Source organism: Rhineura floridana, chromosome 9 (genome assembly GCF_030035675.1).
Source record: "Rhineura floridana isolate rRhiFlo1 chromosome 9, rRhiFlo1.hap2, whole genome shotgun sequence".
NCBI classification, from domain to species: Eukaryota; Metazoa; Chordata; class Lepidosauria; order Squamata; family Rhineuridae; genus Rhineura; species Rhineura floridana.
This window is the reverse complement of record NC_084488.1, coordinates 27,677,706-27,700,049: the sequence shown is the minus strand read 5'-3', so window position 1 is coordinate 27,700,049 and position 22,344 is coordinate 27,677,706.

The following is a 22,344-nucleotide window of genomic DNA, read 5'->3' as shown; positions in this document are numbered from 1 at the left end:
GCCCAAAGTGGCCCTCCCAGCCCCTCTATCTGGCCCTTGGTACTCTTCCCAGGCCACACACATCCTCTCCAGCCAAGCACCTCTTTGCTCAGGTGGCATCCCTCACTGGACCTGCTTTGCACCTTCCTTGAGTGTTTGTACCTGGCTGGAAAGGGTCCCGCTTCTTGCTTGCCAGGATGGAGGATAGAGAGAGGGGTGTGAGTGTGTGTAGAAATCAACCTACTATCCAAAGGTAAAATGCACATTTCTTGCTCTGCCCACTTTTGCCTCTGGCCTCGCCCATTGCTGGCATGTGGTTCCCACAAGTTGCCCAGAAGGGAACACAGTCATTGCCCTGGGAAAGGCTTATCATCCCTGCCCTCCTCTCCCTCCTCCACTGTTCACAAGTTGGCAGAATGTCTGCAACAGGGAAGTCCAGTGTAGGTGCATAGTCTGTCCTGGTGACAGATGCCGAGGTTAGTCTCCATGCATAGAGCAAGCTTCCCTGTTACAGACATTGCCCTAAAGTGTGAATGCAGTAAGATATGCAGGGTGAAGCTAGGATGTGTAGCCCTGCTCCCTTTCTCTTCAAATTACTACTCCTTATCCTTCGGTCGCAGCAATGTTTTAAAACAAAAACTGTATTTTCTGGTTTCCCCAATGGAAAAAAGCTGGACCCTGTGATCTACTGAACTCTACATTCTCCAACATAACATAGTTTTCCTATATTTTACAGAAAAGAGATGTGTATCGGGCGATAGGAGCAGCAGGATAGCAGCAAGAAAATGATCTGCTGCTGAGTTGCAATAACATTCAGTTGAATTGTAGATCTCAGTTTTTACTTTGGCTCAGCAGTTTATCAGGGACACTGCTGTGATGTCTGGGTAAGCTCCACCAGCTGGTCCCAGGCATCCATCCTTAGAGTCAGGGAAGATGGCAGTGGAAGACAATCAGTTTGACTGACATTAGATTGCCATTGCCAATTTAAGCAAGTTTAAAGCATTGGATAAGAAACAAAAGTCTCAAAATATCCAAGCACGTCCTTAGCTTGCAGCCCCAGCACTATAGTTGGCTCTTAACAATTAGTTGATTAATCTACTCATTGAAGCAAGTAGAACCTTGCAGTCCTAAATAATATATATCATTGCCAAGGAGATGGACATTGTTTCAATTTTTCACTCCAGAACCAAAAATGCATCGGGCTCACTCTGCAACTATCGCAAAACACACAGAGAAATATCTAGGAAGGGCTAAGGGGAACCTTACTCAGAGTGAGGCATTCTAGTTGAGGTGGCTGTGACAGCACCTACGTGGCCACTATGGTCTACTGCAGTGGCTACAAATGCTACCTAAACTTAAGAAAAAGCTTCAGCGTTACTGTAACTTTAAATAGTATTTTTAGCTGCCAAAGCCAACCATGGCAGCACTGCAGGCAGTCTCGCAGCCACCCCACGTAAAACGCCTCGCTCTGAGTAAGGTTCCCCTGAGCTCTTCCTTCAATGAAGCAGGGAGGGTGGAGGACAAAGTGGAGATCCTCACTACTGCTAAAGCAGCAGCAAAAAAACAAGCTGCGGGCCAATCAGGTGCCTGCAACAACCACTTAAACAGTTAAAAAGGGCAGTAGTTGGGAGGAAATTTAATCTAATCATTAACTGTCAGTGATGAGAAAACAGACACAGGAACCAGAAGGAAGACTTCTGCATCTAATGGGTTATGCTGAGCGAGGACATCCCCAGTTCTCAAAAAACAATTAAGTTATCAGTACAAAGACATGGTAATTTGGCAGCAATTCCTTGGGAACTTAGGGACATTTGAAACTCTCTTGAATTTCCTAGCATCAGATAGGATGAGAACAGAACTTGAAAGAGAAATCAAATGTATACTGAAAACCAAATGCCGGTTTTACATTAGGAGACCACTTAAAGCAGAAATGATATAACCCTAATAGCCAGCCACTGATAGACCCATCTTCCATACGTCTGTGTCATCCTTTCCAGGGCTGTGCTGAAGATTCTCTAACTTCAATGTCCACCAATAACTTCAGTGCAACTGAATAAATTGCTGGGGTGTGGGGATATCCCACTGAACATTTGTGTTATTTCAGTGTTGTCCAGCACACTTTAGTTGATCTATTGTTGTTAATTTAAATATTTCCTAAGCCCACCCTTCAGGTTACAACTCCGAGGGCAGCTTACAATCAAAGATTTTAAACATGGTAACATACAAATATTGAAAAGCTGGAGGCTGAATAAAACAGAGCATCAACAATTATCATTATTTATTAAATTTATATCCTACCCTTCCTCCAAAGGAATGTAGTGTAGCAACAGATCTACCTGATATTTAAAAGCCTGAGTGTATAAAAATATATTGTTCCCCAGCACAGAATGATAGAGAACTCATTGCCAGGTGAACCTCCACAAACGGAGAAAAATAATACAGAAGGTATTTTCTCCAGTCACATCACTATCACCCACCATCTCATGTGAGAATAGGTGACCTTGAGATCTTGCAGTACCAAGCTAAATAGTTAGAATGAAGATTTTGAATTTGAATTTAGAAACTACTATTTAGTTACAACCACTGCAGTAATCAGATCTACCGGAACATAACCAGAGCATGGGTAGCAGTGGCCAGTTATTCCCTGAACTGATACAGCTTCTTGCCATTGTCCTCTTTTGTTTTCTGACTATCCTTGGCCTCACTGTGCATTTCAACACCTCAGGTGTAGCAATCTACAGGATTTCGTTTACAGCTGTTTACGATGTTGCGACACCAGCTGTTGTGTTGTGACATCATCACCCAAATCAGATGGGTGGTGAACCCCAGCCAATCAGGTTATACAATGGCAAAAGCAAATGAGGACATTGATAGGACAAGAAAGGAGAACAAAATAATGCAGAGGAAAAACAGCACAGAAGCAACACAAACAAATCTGCAGACAAACACAAAATGAGAAAAAGAGTTTCAGCTCAGGACTAATATTTTTAAAAGGATAAAAACACTGCAAATTACACAACTTGTTATTTTAGCTACCCACTCAATACAAGAGAAGCATATAAATACAGTCTCACCATCACATTTCTCATGGAAAACCTTTTTCCTCAGCATGGTTGGACTAATTTGTACCTCCAGCAGATTGTGCCTTTGGATAATTTAATGCTGGCCTTAGTGTACTCCAACATACTCTTCAGGAAAATAAGGATAATGCCACCTATAATCTGGTTGGCTTTTGTTGATACTTTAAATGTTATTTCTTAGAAGTCCCTACAGATAAGTAAACATCCTAAACATCATTACCTGACCTTTATATTGCCAAAGTGCTACAGAAAGTACATAAAAATGGAAGACTAGTTTTATGACTGCAGCGCAAAGCACATTTTGTTAAATTTTCCCAAGGGCTGTCCTACCATTAGTGCTGCTTACACTGCATTGGGGGGGGTGTCAATGTGCTCTGTAGTGTGTTATTAAACAGAGATGGTTTCTATTTGCACAGTGGTCATAATAAACACATGAAATTAAATGCCCTATTGTTGTTTCAGTTAGAAGATAAACTGGAGTTGTCTAGCTAATATCACAGTGCATAAGTGCCAGATTAGACACCATGCTAAATGTTATGGGTGTCACCAAATACGACAGCCATGCATGCATTAAGCTCCTCTTACTCCCTGATAACACCAAGCAGAACTTACCTCATCTGGTGATATCACAGTGTTTCCCTTCTCCCCATTCCAATGATGGATTGCCAGTGTTGTGGTGTGTGGGTAGTGGCAGCTGTAGTCCAAAAAATCTGGGGGGCATCACATTAGGGAAGGCTGACTTAGAGGATGGCCCAGTGGGAATGGTGCTATGTCGTGATGTACAGTCTTTCCCATTGGACTGTTCCCCACATTACTGCAATGTTCTCAGGCTACTAATTGCAGCTGCAAGGCTTTTAAAAACTGTTAAGGGGGGGCACGAATGGAACCTACTACTACTTCCTCAACACATCATAACAGGAACTTCCCTCAGAAAATCCCCCTCCCCTCAGATTGGTGATGTCGCACCACCCACCTGAAAAAAAATAGATGCCAAATCTTTTGGACTAGCACAACTTTCTACATCTTTGCTACAAAACAAATTTATTGGCATTAATAACTGATGCCTGTACTTTTTATTATACAAAGACTATGATTCCATCTGCCCAGTACAGCATCTATATCTATATCTGTATCTCTCTATTGTCCTAGTGAATGAAAGATAAACAACGACAACAGAGCTAGGCTAGGAATCTGGGGTCAAACGGTAGTTTAAGAATTAACCATATTATTATTCCCAAATTATTTCAAGCATGGGGAATAAAATTTGGTATAGTAAGTACCCATCTAGGGACAAAAGAAGCCTCATTTAGTGAATGTATTATTCACTAAATTGTTGTAAATTATTAATTTGCTGCAAGTTTCTGTGGCTGTCAGGTTAACCCCTTCTGAAAAAAAAGTCCTCAAAAGCATACATTACAAAATAATGAGTCCTGAGAGATTTCACAGGGAGAAAGTAATCTAGTGTGCATTTATAAATATGTGAACCTTCAAAAATTGAGGAACAGTGTCTGATCTCGGAAGCTAAGCAGGGTCAGGCCTGGTTAGTACTTGGATGGGAGACCGCCTGGGAATACCAGGTGTCGTAGGCTTAGAGGAAGGCAATGGTAAACCACCTCTGAATACCTCTCACCATGAAAACCCTATCAATAGATTCATAGGGTCACCATAAGTCATAATCTACTTGAAGACATATAACAACGAAGTAAGGATAAGTAGAATTAAGGATGCCTAAAACAATGCTTCAAAACATAATTGCTTACAACGTTTTTAACATATATCTTTTACTGTAAAGTCCCTTGGACAGTTGAGAATGTTAATCCTGCAATGCAGTAAAGATGAGCTGGTTAATGGAGGGAGGGCTCACTAGGAGGCAACTGGGAGTATTTTTACATGTAACAAGTACCAAAACAGAAACTTGCACTTTCTAATGTAATGTCTGTAAGGAAAGCATGCACATCAGCCCTGTGTCAGAAACTCTAGGATTTGAACTGGGAATTTCAAGGGCTGGGGCTAGGATGTATTCTAATGACCTATCATGGACTGTGTATGGTCACGTCTCAGCCTTTAGATTAAAAATGGAAAATAGAGGCATGTACTTTACAAGATCAGCCTTTGCGACTGAAAGGCAGTATGAAGCCTCTAGATTGGTCTGGCCTTGTATAAATACTGGTGCCAGGCATTGCCTTTGCCTGATCCACAGTGCAGTGCATTTTACCTACCGAGGGACGGATAAGCAGCTAATGCTGTTCCCTTTCAGTCTCACTGACAGTCACAGATCTGTTCCATCCTGTTCCACTGCACGACTTTGCATCCCATTCCTTCCCATTGTACACCATTTGTGAGCACTTTTAATGTAAAATATACACCTTTTACATAAAACACACTTTTAAATGATTTTCTGTGCGTTCACCCATCAAATATGCATTTTGCTTTTACATAAAACATTGGTGTCTGTGTGCACTTTTTGCACACTGAAAATGCACTGCAACATCTGGAGATGCGCATAATCTGATCGTTCTAATCTGCAAGAAAGGAGGAGGAAGGATGAGAGGCTCCCCTTCAAATGACAGCCTCTCGTTCTCTGGCAGCTGTGTGAGGCAGCCAAAAGAAGAGTTAGAATCAGTGGTAGCACTGAGGACAGCAGCAGAAATCAACAGGTGCGGGATCCAGTTGCCAGGGAAACGTTTCCTCAGGGCCTCAATCTAATGACTGGACCTGGCTTGACAGACGTGACAGTATAACCTGCCTGCTCCAATTTTTGCAGGAAGGAAGCCCGTGGGAGGATCCAGCCACCAATCTTGGCAAGAAGGAACACTGTTACAGGCTTCTCAGGGGATAGAACTCTGAGACTCTTTCCAGGGTGGGCTCTTTTCTTTTGGGAGATATTAGAGTTTCTCCTTCTGTTTTCCTTGTAACCTTCCCTCTTTTCATTGCTGATCTCAGGTTACTGGGCTTGACCTACCCAGACCAGCAGTGGGATGCTGGAAATGTGGTGTACAGAAGACCCACTCCCCAGTGCCACTCTTGTGCCCCCCCAAGTCCTTCTGATCATGGCACAGCCTGTGGACGGTGTGAGGCCAGTAGTGGCCCCCGGTATGCAGGGACCGGGTCTTCCCAGAGTCGGGTTGCTTGGGAATGCAGCCCAAAGTGGGTAGTAAACTCCATCTCAGGCTAAATACCAGCGTGAGTCCAATAATCAACAAGTACTATAAGGAAAAGTTGAAAAGAACTTTGAAGAAAGAGTTCAAGAGGGCATGAAACCATTAAGAGGTAAATGAGTGGGGTCTGCGCAGTCTGCCCAGAAGATTCAACCCAGTGTGCACAGTTGGCCAGCAGATCCCCTCTCTCCTCCCACCTCCCACCTCCTTGCAGGGAGGGGGTTCCATGAAGGTACCACTGCCCAGATGGCCCCGGCCCCAATTGGGTGCATTTCCACTGTGGCAGTGCACCACAACCGGCTCTGGCTTGGCTGAGAAGGCCTCAATGTGGGCAGGTGGCCCACTGCCCTCATACAGTGGCAAGTGTTACAGCCCTCGGGGAGCAGCTGTCACTCCATCCTGGGGTTGAAGGAGACTACCACTGCCACACCCTTCCCCTGCTGGCTCCCTGCCCCTCTGCCTCATGGAAGCAGGCAGCATGGGGGCCTCTGCATTGGGTCTGCTCCGCTGCTTCCAGGGCAACTGTCAATCAGGGAAGACTGCCCTAAGTGCGCCCCGACCGCAGAGTGGAGAGGCACCATGACAGGCACCCAGGGTCCGTGCCAATGTCAGCCACCCACCCGACCTGTCTTGAAACACAGACCAAGGAATCTAACATGTGCACATGTCAGAGGCTTGACACAAAAGCCCCATGGCACTATGAAGGTGACGGCTGGCATGAGCCGGCCAAGGTAGGATTCCTAGGCCACCAAGCAGAGGGTGCACCACCAGCCCATCTTGCCCACCCTGTTGGGGAGGTGGAGCATGACCAAGCATGATAGGACTCAAAAGATGGTAAACTATGTGCGGGCAGGGCAAAGCCAAAGGAAGCTCTGGCGGAGGTCTGTAGCAGTCCTGACATGCAAATCGTCTGGCTAAATTGGGTATAGGGGCAAAAGACTAATAGAACCATCTAGTAGCTGGTTCCCTCTGAAGTTTCCCTCAGGATAGCTGGCACTTGTTACCTGAACCCTCCCACAATTTTATCTGGTAAAATGAATCATTTATTTATTTATTTATTTGACTTATTAGTCACTTATCTGGCTGAATTGTCAGCCACTCTAAGTGATGTACAAAGCAGAACACGTAAACATCAAAACATTAAGAGTCTAACAATAAAAACTAACAATAACGTAGAAGCAACAAGTTCCAGTAATAATAGGGCTTCTCTCCTGTATAGTCCGGAGGTGTAACTACAGATGGAGTTTCCTGGTGTAAGCATTGAACCAGTGTGGTAATACTTCATCTGCAAGATGTAAAGCAACATCCTCCCCCGATCTTAACATCCAGCAACTCCAAGAAAGAGAGGGGCGAGAGAACAGGCCCCTCAAAATCAAAACCAACAGAGCAGTTCTCAAGGAAGCCAAGGCAGAGGAGCCAGAGTGTAAACGCGACTGATAACAGGCAAAACAAACAGAGGCTGCATGGCAAAACGATAGCCGCTGCAGGGACGCCTCCCACTCCTCAGAAGCCGAAAGATTATCACAGCAACGGCGTCTTCCAAGGTCAGGCCACAACACCCGACCCACCAGTCTCCAGCTTCAGCCTGCCTCTGCGTCCAGCCCGGCTCTGTGCTCTCCACTGCTAGAGGTGGTGGCAGCGGCAGCGGCCTGATATAGGTAAAGTCTCTGGGACATACCGGTAGCTAGCGTCCAATTCAGGTCAAATAACGAGGGAGGCAGTATAGAAAGTATGGAAAGAAGGGAGGGGGGCTCCCTCATCTTTCCCATGCACTCCCAAACGTTGCAGCTTCCAGTGGAGGGGGGGATTACTCCTTAAAAGCCATCAGTAGAAGAGCTCCATCGACCATCATTAGAGGTTTGGGGACCAAAACTATTTCAATCTATTCTCAAACTGCAGGATGAACCAAATGCTGGGTTAAGGTGCCAGATGCTGATGTTCATCAGACCTCCGAAAGGGTGTTGGTTGGAAGTTGGAATCCGCTAAAGAGTGTGTAACAACTCACCTGCCGAATCAACTAGCCCTGACAATGGATGGTGCTGGAGCATCGGGCCCATACCTGGCTGTCGCCGGCAATGCGTACCACAAGGGCTACACCACAACGAGTACGAGGGCCACTATGGTGGGCCTTGAAGCCTAGGGCCTGAGCCTGGATGGAGCTGCTGCAGGTGCAGATTTTGGTGGTAGTAGCAAATATTCAAATGAAAAATTTAAAGAGTACATGTTTTCCAAGGCTTGGGCCCCTCTCTTTAAAATTAAGAGCAAACGTATCTCCAACAAGAGAGTTTTTAGGACATGGTAACAGCAACACAAATAAGAGCTGTAGATATTTTGTGGCCAGTTATGAGTCTTGTTCTCATGTACTTGGTCAATGTCCCACGTTGCAAGATTTTGGGATATATAGATACAACAAGATAAGTGAAATTCTAAGTAATGAGGCTATGATGAATAAGTGGGTTGTATATCACGAACCACATCTGTGAAATAAGAACAATGAGTTGAGAAAGCCAGACCTCATTTTTCTAAGGGATGGTAAAGCTGTGGTTGTGGATGTGATGGTTTGTTGGGAATGCAGTGTAGGGGGCCTGAAAAGAGCTGTGGGCCAGAAGGTAGAGTATTATAAGAACTTGAGACAACAAGTGCAACAGTTGATGGGAGCCAGAGAGGTTAGTTTCAATGGCTTTGGAGCTAGAGGTAAGTGGCCTGCTTGCAATTTCCAGGTGCTTGAGGAATTGGGCATCTCAAAATTGAGATAAGTTTGGTTAGCTGAACTATGTAGTCTTTGGGTGTTAAAATATTCCAGTGCAATGATGCACCTATCTGCAAACAGATGAGGTAGTTAGTTTTCTATTTGGCATCCTTTTAAATTCTTTAAAATTCTTTTTTTAATTCTTTTAAATAACAAGTTTTAAATAAGTGGTTAATTTGAATGTTTTTTTTAATAAAATAGTTTTTAAAAAAAATGATATGTGTTAACATGTTTTTTCCTTTCTTTTTTATTTTCTTTCTTTCTTTTATTTTACTATCCACTTCTATGTAAGACAGTAATGGGATCTGGTAATGATTACTTCCCTGTGATCGGTTAATAAAACCTATGCTGTAAACAGGACTCATGCCGCAGTCACTGGAATGACAGACTTTAAAACAGATGGACGGGCCACTGGGGACATAGTCATGCCCCGACAACTCGAAAAAGAATACTGATTGATTCAGTAGTGATATGTAGCCAAATGCTTCATCATCTAATTAGTGACATGCATGAATGGATGAACAAGATTCCCACTGTCCTTACACCCTATCTAGCAAAACCACAGCCAAGGGAATGGGCTTGGCAGAATCAGCGGGGAAGGAAGACCCTGTTGAGCATGACTCTAGCCTGGCACTGTGAAGAGACATGAGAAGTGTAGAATAAGTGGGAGGCTCACCCAGGCTACTGGTGAAATATCACTACTCGTATCGTTTTTTCACTTACCCGGTGACACGGGGGGAGAGCCCCAAGTGGCTCTCACTTCTGGCTGCAAGCATCCAGCACAGGAACCATTGTGGGACCCATCGTGGGGACAGCGTCAGGTGTGAAGTTTGACTGAGGCGGTACACCTGTCAAACTGTAACACAGGTATCCTAAGGCGAGGAGGGAGGACAGAAGCCTCCTATGGAGCAGAAGGGCAAAAGCTCGCTTGATCTTTATTTTCATTATGAATATAGAGCATGAAAGTGGGGCCTCATGATCCTTCTCACTTTTGGGGTTTTAAGCTGGAGGTGTCAGAGACATTACCACAGAGATAACTGGCTTGTGGCAGCGAAGCGTTCATAGAGATGTTGCTTTGATCCTTTGTTGTCAGCTCTTCCTATCATTGTGAAGCAGAATTCACCAAGTGTTGGATTGTTCACCCACTAATAGGGAACATGAGCTGGGTTTAGATCGTTGTGAGACAGGTTAGTTTTACCCTGCTGATGATGTGTTGTTGTGATAGTAATCCTTCTCAGTATGAGAGGAACTGCAGGTTCAGATATTTGGTGTATGTGCTTGGCTGAGGAGCCAATAGGGCAAAGCTACCATCTGTGGGATTATGACTGAATGCCCCTAAATGTAACGATACCACAGCGCAGAGGAGCCTTGTTGGCATCAGATAGCTGAGCCATCTGGCCGGTGTAGAGAGCCATCCATCTTGGAAGTGGAGAGCAGCCAAAAAGAGGCAGCCTCTCACCCACGTTTGTGGGTAACCTGGTGCTAATTCATTCATAGATGACCTGATTCTGGGTCAGGGTTTCATACCTAGCAGAGTGGCTCCCTCGCTGTGATCTATTGAAAGTCAGCCCTCAACACAAGCTTTTGTCCTTTGACCACCACAGAGGGAGTTCAGGGATCCCATGTAGGACCCTGACCCCTTCCCCTGGGTGGCTGTGGAGGCACTTCTTGCATTAGGGGCATCTGGTCCATCACAGGTGGACAAATAGTTGGAGGGAGGTGCCCAGAATGACAAAACAATATGATAAAAAGTCACAATTTTATTCCGTTTTTATAAATAAAAAATGTATAAAAAGCCCAATGCGTTTCGGCTAATTACATATAGCCTTCATCAGAGGCTGAAAAAAATAGATATATATTGAAATTACTTAACATTCCGTTCAAAATTGTAACTTACAATTTCAATTTTTTGGAAAAGGAGGGTGGGTTGGGAGTACAAACATTTTTCTATTATTAAGTTGTCATTACTCACATGCTTGTTTAAATTTTTCCTTCAAAGTGATGATGTTGATATTATTCAAAAGATTACAAATTGTCAGTAACATGTTCATCAGGCAGAATCTGGTAAGCGTGTTTGTTGAGAACTGCCGAGAAAAATATAGTCTATCTCAAATGCTTTCAGCTGGAATTTGAGATTGTTGAATAATTGCAGACTCTCATTCCTTAGGGATCCTGTTGCAATTACGTATAAGTTTGCAAGGTGAATTATAATACGTCTTAAAAGATCTCAGTTGGAGTTCTACATCGCTTATTATTTGTAATTACTTTTATCTTGGATTTAAATATATGAGCTTCCTTTGAAAGAGGAATAGCTAAAACACACAGCGCGTTCATTTGGCTGAATCTGGTAAGCATGTGTGTCAAAAGATGCAGAGCGATTTATAGTCTGTCTCTGATGTTTCCAGCTGGAGTGCGCATTTGTTGGATAATTATAGCCTCTCATTTCTTAGGGATCCTGTTGTAAGTACGTATAAGTTCACAGAATAAACTTTAGTGTGTCCCAAATGATCTCAGTTGGGGATCAAATTAGATAAATAATTGCAGACTTATCTTTGGGATCTTGTTTCAGTTCTGTATGTTTATAACAGGGAAAGAAAATCCAGGTCTTCATTCAGTCCACATGGAGAAAGGGTGTCTAATTTGAGAATCCATGCAATTTCTCTCCTCAGGAGTGTATTCGAATTGAGTCCACGTATTTTTTCTAAACCCCAAAACAGAAAATCTTTGTGGGTATGGTTATAATCCAAAAAATGATTTACTAGTGGCGCACTTCTCTTTTTGCATCTGATATTACTTAAGTGCTCTCCAATTCTTACTTTGAGAGGTCTGCTAGTTTGGCCAATATATATTTTTGGACAGCTACATTGTATGATATAGATTACATGCGATGTATTGCATGTGGTGAAATGCATGAGAGAATATGTTTGATGGTCATTAGGGTTGGTAAACTGAACTCTCTTTGAGGTATATTTACAGTACACACAATGGGCACACGGATAATGTCTGGTAGGTCCTGATGAATTCAAAAACAGCCTAGATGAATTATCTCTAAAGGTACTCCATCACAGGTGGGCCTTCCTTCCTCCTGGGTAGACCTGGCCTATGGACTGAGCGCCAGAGCTGCCCAAAGATCCCTACGGCTTAAGGTGGGTAGACCAGGAGTCTCTGAAACAAACTGGCAAAAAACAAACAACACACACACACACACGCCAAGTCGTGCATTTCTTTCAGGAGCTGGGGTACATGCTTCATGGGCAGAGCTGGCAGCCAAAAGTCCCACTGAATTTCATCTACCCCCCCCCCTGGCCAGACCTGGCGTCTGAGAAATGCAGATTTCCAAAGGGTGGAGCTGGTGGCTGAGAGCCCCAATGCTTTCCTGTGGTAGACCTGGATTCTCGTGTGTGTGTGTGTGTGTGTGTCAGATATGGTGACCTGCTGAATTTAAGCATATTAGTCAATGGAAGAAAAGAGACTAACCCGGATTCCCTCAGCAACGGCAAGTGAACAGGCAAGAGCCCAGCATAGTAAGCCAGCGGGGAGGAACCTCAGGCCTGGGAGGGGATTCAAATGTGGCCCTCCAGGCCTCTCTACCCAACCCTCAGGACTCCCCAAGCAACACCCCTTCTTCCCAGGCCCCAACCCTCACTGGCCCTGCTTCATGCCCTCTTTGAGTGCATTTGCCTTCTCAGCCTTTGACTAAGATCAAATGTAGTACAGAGAGCTTTGCCTAAGTGGAAAGGTCATTTAACTGTACAATGCCTCTTGCTTGCCTGGACGGAGAGTTATGTGTGCAGGAACCCCTGATTTTTTCATCGTCATCGTCATTTGTATGCTGCTTGCCCATGGTTAACCATGCTCAAAGTGGCTCATAAAATCAAGACGTTTATATAATTCTTTGTTCTTATTATGGGTAAAGGTGAGGGCATGGAGAGCTATTCCCCTCAGCTTGCCATACCTAGTGGGTGTATCATCTCAGAATCCAATACCCAGTGACCAATGTGGTAGAGAAGGTGGGAATACCAATGGACTCCGGCTTGAGCATTATCTGGTACAGCAGCCAAGAAAAGGACTGTAGAGGAGAAGCTGCTGGGTTACAGCATTGCCAGGAGTGCATGAGCAACTCAGAAAGGGGCCCAGTGGGCCCAGCTATGTTCTTCAATAGCAGCATAACATGACACCAAAATTGGCATGGCTGGAATCTGTTCTACCATTCAAAAGGTAAAAGTTGCATCTGTTGCTCTACCCACTTTTAACTCTGGACTTGTTGAGCACTGGCATGTGGCCCTTAGTAGTAGGCCCTTAACTGCCTCCCTCCTCATTATGTACACAGGAACCAACTCACTCAATCAATCAATCTTTATTGATACAGTCATAGACCAAAAACATTTATAAATAAAACTACATACATTTATAACAAAAGGTTACAAAGATGCAGTCATGTTAAAACAATAAAACAATAGAACAACAAGGGAAACAGTTACAATAAGGTAGCGGAAGCTTCTGAAGGGATAGATGCCCTCCGTATTGATTGGGCTGCGAAAATATATTTAGCGACTGGCAAGATAGTATCCTTATTAGCCACTGACAAAAGATGGAAAAGTAAACAGTCAAGCGGTTTGTAGGGGTATTTATTTATGATGGGGGTTATGAATTTGGAGCGAATATCATCATATAGGGCGCACTCAAAGATGACATGAGAGAGAGTTTCTATGGCGCTGACACCGCAAAGGCATAATCGGTTTGCATACGGGATATGTTTAAATCTCCCTTCAAGTAAGGCAGAGGTAAGACAGTTAAATCTAGCCTTTGTAAAGGCTAGACGATATCTGGGGATCGTGAGAGTTTCCAGATAAGGGGCACTGAGCATAGGCGCAAAGCTCAGACCAAAGTGAATAGGAGAACAGGTCGAGGTGGCTGCGGTAATGGAGCGTTGGAAGTCCATATTGCTGATATGAGTCCGGATAGAAAGTTTAACTGTCTCTGGAGCATGGGACATCAGATGTTCAATTGAGAGGCCAATACTTGCAAGGTAGTTTGTAAACGTTAGGGCCCATTTCGAGGTAAAAGAGTCTTCCCAGAGTAAAGGGAGATAGCCAGTGGATTTTTCATAAGACATTTTAAGCCAGAAATTTAGGGCGGCCATCCACGCTTGAGACTCATGTGAGACTAGGCTGGATTCTAACCTGAGGACCGCCGCAGTAACGCACCTGGGAACACTAAAAATTTGTCTGAGAAACAAAGAGAGAACTGCCTCCACAGAAGAGTTGAAGGCGCCAATCCATAAAGGTACCCCATAGAGAAGTTGAGAAATAGTTTTGGATCTAAAAACCTTTAGGGCTGCCGGAATGTATTGTCCTCCTTTAGTGAAGAAGAACCTTCGAATACCACTGGGTGAGTTGCGAGCAGTAGAAATAGCCCCTCGGATATGGGGATTCCAGGACAGAGAGGAATGAAATAGTATACCAAGGTATTTAAAATGAGAAACCTGTTCTATTTTATGGGTATTGATTGTCCATATGTGAGCAGGACTCACTCATCAACTCCTCCCTATGCAAGTGGAGTGAATCTCTAATCTATCTGCAACTTGGTTTTATCACCTTCCTCTTGAAGTTATCACTTTGCCAATTAAATGGAGCAAGACAGTGCCTTTACAAATGCACATGAAGTATCCTTAACATCAACAATACTCCTTTTTTTTTTGCCAATGAAACAAAATACTCCATCTAAGCCTCAAAGATGGAAGGAAATGCCACTAAACCAGAAGAATTTTCATAGCCTTGCCTTGCAAAATTGATTTTTTGCATTCCATGTTATCTTTAAACACATCGAAGCAAGAGCCCAATTGACATATCAATTAAGCCAGAGCTATTAAACATAAAGACAATGTAGTCCTGCTGACTTATGGTCACCTTTGCAATATTTTCACTAAGTAACAAATGACCCTTGCTTTGAGTGCTCATTTAATTGTTTTTTCCTACCCTCTGAGCCAATTCCTTCCACCTAGGAGTAGCACACTTCTGGGGGCTCCCTGCAATTCACTCTTTGGTGCCAGTGGCAAGATACTAACTGAGCTACAAGAAAGCCACATAATTTGCTTACAATCAAGCTAGGGATGGGCAGATTGGTCCATTCCCAGTCAATGTCATTTTCACCTGTGTCCATTTATATATTTGTTCTGTCCCATTTTCCATACCAATCTGCAAATGTTGGGCTTTAAAAAAATCTGCATAAACATTCACATTAGTTTTGTACTTTTTAAAACACATTTTACCCTAAAATTCACATTTGTATATGCATCCTCAGTACCTTTTTGAGCTAAAAACTGTATTGCAAAATGCAGAGAAGTTTAAAAAGCAAAGGACAGCTATATCCTGACTGGTGTATTATTTATTTATAGAAGTAGTTATATAGCGCCTTCTCATCAAAAATGTTCATTGTTGTTGTTTAGGGGGGGAAATGCTTCAGTTCTTAAAAATGAAGCTTATAGCCCTGTTATATTGGTCTTTATTTGCAGGAGTCCAAACTGCAACTAAAGCAGCATCCTAGGCTTGATAATCAGGGTAAAACAATCCAGCATTCAACCTTCATTGAGTTGCCTTGTGTTAAAAACTCAAGTGGCTGTAGGATCCACTTCAGCCTTAGGATGGCACTGTATGGGACTGCATTGCCTCTTTCCCCCACCCCCAAACGGTTCATATTATGCATCCTCAGTAACTTTGGGCTCAACACAATTTTGTAAGCGTAGCCTGGGGAGGAGCACCAGGGAGGTCCAATAGGGCAGCATGCCTCTTTTTACTACCACTGGGGCTTTGCAGTATAGAAAGTAGCAGTTCCCAGCATCTCCAGGTAGGGCTGGAAGAGACCCCAGTCTGCAACCATGGAGAGCTGTTCCCAGTCATTGTAGATAATACTGACATAGATGGACCAATGGTCTGACTCAGTATAAGCAGGGCCGGACCCAGGCATGCCGGGGCCCTTGGGTACCAGCCTGTCCTGGGCCCTTCCACTCCCCTTTTGCGATCCACGGAAGCAAGACAGGAACTGCCTGCCATCCCCCGCTTCACCTACCTTTCCATTGTTTTTTTGCGGTGCATGAAGGTTTGCCATCAATCAAGATGGCGCCTGAGGTTTCCCTAAGGGGATGAAGCCTCTGCTGCCATCTTGGTTGATGGCGGCAATGCATGCATGTTGGAATCCCAAATTGCTCATTGTTCATGAAGTCTATTCCTTCTTGGAAGGTGTTGTGTAAGGGTTCTGATGTCTGTTGCAGATCTCCAGTTTTCTTCTCCAACAGTGCTCAGTGGTTAAATGTGCTTCACCACTGCTTCCACATTAATCCTCTGATCAAGGCAACCTTACATAATTTATTTTAATAGCTGTCAATATATTGTGATCATTGTCCATTTAGTGTCCCTCTCCAGATTCTTTCTGAGTATGTTACTAATATATTGCTCCAGCCTAGGTATATTCCTGAGCAGAGCTTGGAAGATTACTTTTAAAAAGTAATAAATTACAGTTACAATTACTTGACCAAAAAGTAGTAATTACTGTTACAATTGCAATTGCTCTGAAAGTAACTGATTACTTTACTTTTTCTCAAAAGTAATCACTACAGTTACATTTCAGTTACTTTTAAAAAAAAACGCCTACAAGGTGCTGGCCTTGGCTGCTACACATCTAAGTAGCCTAAAACAATATTAAAAATAAACACACGCACACAGGGGGTAGTAGAATAATTTTTTTATCCATAAGATTAACAGAATGGCATAACAGAATCTCACTGATACCCCAACACTTGAAATAAAATTTTACACTTTTAAAGCATTATATAATACATTCTCACGATGCTGCTCACTCAGAACTCAACAAAACCACATATTAGTTGGTTGCTAATTAAGATTGTACATCCGGTCAGCTTAAATGATGACTCACAAGTCCCCCCCTTTTTTCCCTATAGTAAATTGTGGCATACTTCACCTGTTTGGGCAATTTGTCCTAGAAGCTTATAGGCGGCAAATGAACTTTGGAGCCTTTGCCTTGTAAAAGAATCTAATGTGGTCTGATGACAGCAGGCCTTGTTCTTCCAAGAGAGACTTCAGGGTTCTGTTGCACATGGTGGGTCCTGCCACTGAGAAGGGTTTTTGAACTAGATGTCTCTTTCAAGCCCCCAAATCCCCCATTACTACACTTCTATTAATCACTTCCTCTTTAACCCAATCAGTTAGTGCTAATGACTGTGCACTTTTTCCTGTAAGTTAAAATCATGCCTTTTCCGTGGCAAGTAGGAGGGGCAGGGGGTGGGAAAAGGAGAGTAGCACTATTTGCTCAAAGCAGCTGGGAAGAAGCAGGAGCAAACTTAAGGAAACGGAGGAGGGCAGGGAGAGAGAAGAGCTGCACACCAAACCATTGAATGAGGAGAAACAAAGCAGAGAGAAAGAAAGACGGGGAGGACAAGAAAAGGGGAAAGAGCATTATTTATTTTATTTATTCATGCCAGGTGAAGAGCTGAGGCAGAAAGAGAGAAAACTTTAGGGCGATTGTACTTAGGAAAACTCATACAGTATCCAAGGGCTTGGAGGTGGGGAATTCACACCACAAGAAAATGGCCTGACTGGCCTGCTGCTGCACGTTTAACAGTCTGATCTGCAGGCATCAGCAGGTGTAATTTTTGATGACACAACAATTAACCTGATTAGCAGATGGAAATATTTAAAGCACAACCATAAGGGCAGTTTTTAAAAAGCTGGTAAATCTAGAGGTGTATCTTTCATCACTGATCTCTGGAAAAATATTCTCTAACACTTAAGCCCAAACAGCAATGCTGTGGCACCATCCCAGTGATTTGTAGAGGCTGGGCTGTGACTCCACAACCATTTAAAACAGACAAAGGTCTACTTAAAGTCAGTTGCTCTAAAGTTGCTTTCAGCTGACAGTGCACACCTTGATCCTAAAGCTATAATCGGAAGAAAGACTCCTAGATCTTTTCTTACACATTCATAGGATAGTGGACTACAGTCTGAGCTTAAGCACAGTCAGGTCAGGATGCACCAGGACTCAACCCTGGAAATTTCTTTTCTGAGGCCAAATCCTGGACACAGAACATGTTTATTATTATTATTTCTATCCTACTGTACAAAATGCTTGCAGCAAGTTGCAAACGTCATCAACCAGTTCTATTTAAAATAGGGAAGGACCATATAGTGCAAAAATATTTTACAAAAATATGTAAAACAGAATGCCTCTGAGTATTATAGAGTGTCTGCACCTCACTTGCGGTCAGCTACACATATTACATAGCAAAAGCATATGTCCTCCTCCACTCTACATACTGTGGGAAGATATGATCAATCCTATTTCCCTGGCACAGGTACCTGCAACCATACATACGCATAGACATAAGTAGCCCTAAAATAAAGCAAAGTAGTTGCCTAGGGCAGTGAATTTAGGCATCACTAAAGATAGCTGAGAAGGAAATAGGTCTAAAGCAAAGGCAGATCTCTTGCAAGATCCCACTGAAGTTAAAGATATTTATGCAGGAGAAGATTGCAGTCATTTTCTAGAAGGAGATGGGAAGGGGGAGAGTTTTACATGAAAGGTTACGCCTCATTAAAGAGATCCATATTTTTCTTCAACTGGTTCTGACAGAAGTGAACGTTTTCATTCATTCACCAAAATAAGTTTATTTTGTCTGCTAATTTCTTTTAGCTGAGATCAAACCTGCACCCCGCATCCAGTCCCAATGATCCTAGAGCCCAGCTGTTTCACCATTCTGTCTTGTGGCTCACCCCACTGTTCAGAACAGTTTTGCCTGAAATATAATAGGATATACATGGGTGCAATGGCACCAATTCATGATCTTTTAAAAATTTCCAATAAAAATCTGAGCTTGCTTATGGAAAGCTTAGTACTGGATGAGGAACAAAACTGAACTGATAAGGAAAGCAAGTGTCCTGGCGAGGATACCTTTTTATTCTCAAGGCAAGTCTGGGGCATTTTGGGTGCATTCATGCCTTGTTGTGAGGAAATTACAGAGGCTTGTACTTTCAGCTATTTTACAGCCCGATCCATACTTAAGTGATTGAAGGTAATCCAATTTATTCTAAGTGGTGTTAAATTGACTCAGATCCTAGTATTCACTTAAAATGGGTTGCAGTTTCAGCTGTTGGCATCAGTCTCTCATGAGGTTTGAAACTCTTCCTGCTTTATTGCTAGATGATAAAACAGGGCAGGATTTGATCCTTTACAAATGCTGCTTGACGCTGCTCATCTAGCTCAATGGTAATGTCTTTTTTTCTTTTGGCGGTTTGTGCTTTTATGTTGCACATCTTGCCTGGGATCTTTGCCCATCATTGTACTCCCCACAATTACAAACATCCAAATGGAATGTAAAGTAGACATCAGTGTGCTGTTCTGTCATTGTACACCAACAAATGAAGTTTGCATGTGTGTTTGTTAAGAGTTCAGTTCTGTTGGTCAGGTATAAGATTTGACTCTCCTGTCAAATATAGCACAGCTATAGATGACAATGCACATGTCTTTGGTGTATTTTGTTTGCTTCCCCCCCTCCTGGAATCATTAAAGTTATCAAGACAAAGGATCATTGTCAGACTTTTCCCCACCCACTCTTAGGATACCAACTATGATGTATCCTCATCTTTAAATGTGGGTATGCCACAACTCACACACAAAGTGGAGGGCAGGGGAAAATTTAAGCAACAAATGTTACATGAGTCACAGGGGCTAGATACATAGGAAGCTGCCATATACAGAGTCAATGGCTGCTAGCCGCAATAGCTTTATTCTGCCTTCACTGTTGAAAGCAGTATGTTTCTGAATACCTATAGCTGGGAATCACAGGTGCGGAGAGTGCTGTTGCACCCAGGTGCTGCTTGAAGCCTTCCCATGGGCACCTAGTTGGCCCCTGTGAGAACAGAATTCTGGACTAGATGGGTCTTTGGCCTGAACCAGCAGGGCTCTTTGTACATTCTTAGGCCATGGGTCCATCTAGCTCAGTACTGTCTACACTGACTGGCAGTAGCTCTCTATGGTTTTAGTTGGGACATTTCCAGCCCTACCTGGAGATGCTGGGAACCGAACCTGGAGTCTTCTGAATGTAAAGCAGATGCTCTTACTACTGAGCTATAGTCCTTCCTCCCCTGCTCACAGCTTACCTCCCTATGGCGGGTTCCTCATCTAGTATTTGTCCATCGGGCTTCTGTTACCACAAATAAGTCCAACTCAGAAAAAAATTAGGACAAAACAAAAAGAGGGGGCACGTTCTGGTGCTCAATGAAACAAATTGCTTTATTGTAGGTCTACACATTTCTAAGTTAAGAACTCCTTCAGCAGCTATTGACAGAAACAATGAACCACAATAAAACCATGATTCTTAAAAATACAAGTTACATACATACTATAGGAAGTTTACATGTTCCAAAAATCTTTTACAAAATCTAGCCATCCTGAACATTTAAACATATCAGGCTTTTAAATTTCAAAATAAGAACTGGGGGAGGGAGAGGAAACATTTGCCAGGTACTAAAACAACGCATCACCGTCATCGTCATCAACATCGACATGAACATGAGCATCAACATCATCAAGATATATAAGCTATAACAATAATAATAACATCACCAACAGCAGCATCACCAACAACACCATCAACATCAAGGCGGGGTATAAATAAACTATAATAATAATAAAATATCATCATCATCATCATCGACATCATCATCATCATCATCGACATCATCATCATCATCATCGACATCATCATCATCATCATCGACATCATCATCATCATCATCGACATCATCATCATCATCATCATCATCATCATCATCATCGACATCATCAACAACCTTAGCATCAATATCATCAAGATAAATAAACTATAACAATAGTAAAAATAACATCGTCAACTCACCTTTGCAGGCTCGCCCTCATCCAGCAGGGCGGCAGGTGCAGATTCTCCAAGAAGATCATCATCATCAATAACAGCATCAACAAGAACATCAACATGAGCATCAACATCAACATCTAAAACAACAACGTCCTCAACAAAAACATCAACAACAATGCATCACCGTCGTCATCATCAACATCGACATCAACATGAGCATCAACATCAAGATAAATAAGCTATAACAATAATAATAACATCATCAACAGCAGCAGCAGCATCACCAACAACACCATCAACATCAAGGTGGGGTATAAATAAACTATAATAATAATAATAATAGCATCATCAACATCATTGACATCATCATAATCAAAATCATCATCATCAACAACATTAGCATCAAAATCATCAAGATAAATAAACTATAATAATAATAAAAATAACATCATCAACTCACCTTTGCAGGCTCGGCCACATCCAGCAGGGCGGTGGGTGCCACTTCTCCAAGAAGATTGTCATCGTCAATAACAGCATCAACAAGAACATCAACATGAGCATCAACATCGACATCAACATCATCATCATCATCAACAACACATCATCATCATTATCGTTGTCATTGTCATCATTGTCAATATTGCCATCAACAGCAACACGTCATCATCGTCAACATCAACATCTGAAACGTCTTCAACAAAAACATCATCATCAAGATCGTCATCGTCAATAAAAGCATCAACAAGAACATCAACATGAGCATCAACATTGACATCAACATCAACATCTGAAACAACAACATCCTCAACAAAAACATCAACAACAATAACAAAAACAATGCATCACCATCCTCAACATCGACATCAACATGAGCATTAACATCATCAAGATAAATAAGCTATAACAATAATAATAACATCATCAACAGCAGCAGCATCACCAACAACACCATCAACATCAAGGCGGGGTATAAATAAACTATAATAATATTAATAGCATCATCATCAACATCTTCAACATCGTCAACATCATCATCATAATCATCGACATCGACATCATCGTCATCATCGACAACATTAGCATCAAAATTGTCAAGATAAATAAACTGTAACAATAATAAAAATAACATCATCAACTCACCTTTGCAGGCTCTCCCTCATCCAGCAGGGCGGCGGGTGCAGTTTTTCTGAGAAGATCGTCATAATAAATAACAACATCAACATTGACATCAACATGAGCATCAACATCGACATCAACATCAACAACAACAACACATCATTGTCATTGTGATAGTCGTCAATATTGCCATCAACATCAACAACACATCATCGTCATCATCAACATCAACATCTGAAACAATAACAAAGTCCTCAACAAAAACATCATCAACAATAACAACGCATCACCGTCACCGTCATCGTCATCAACATCAACATCAACAACACGTCATCGTCATTATCATCGTCATCGTCA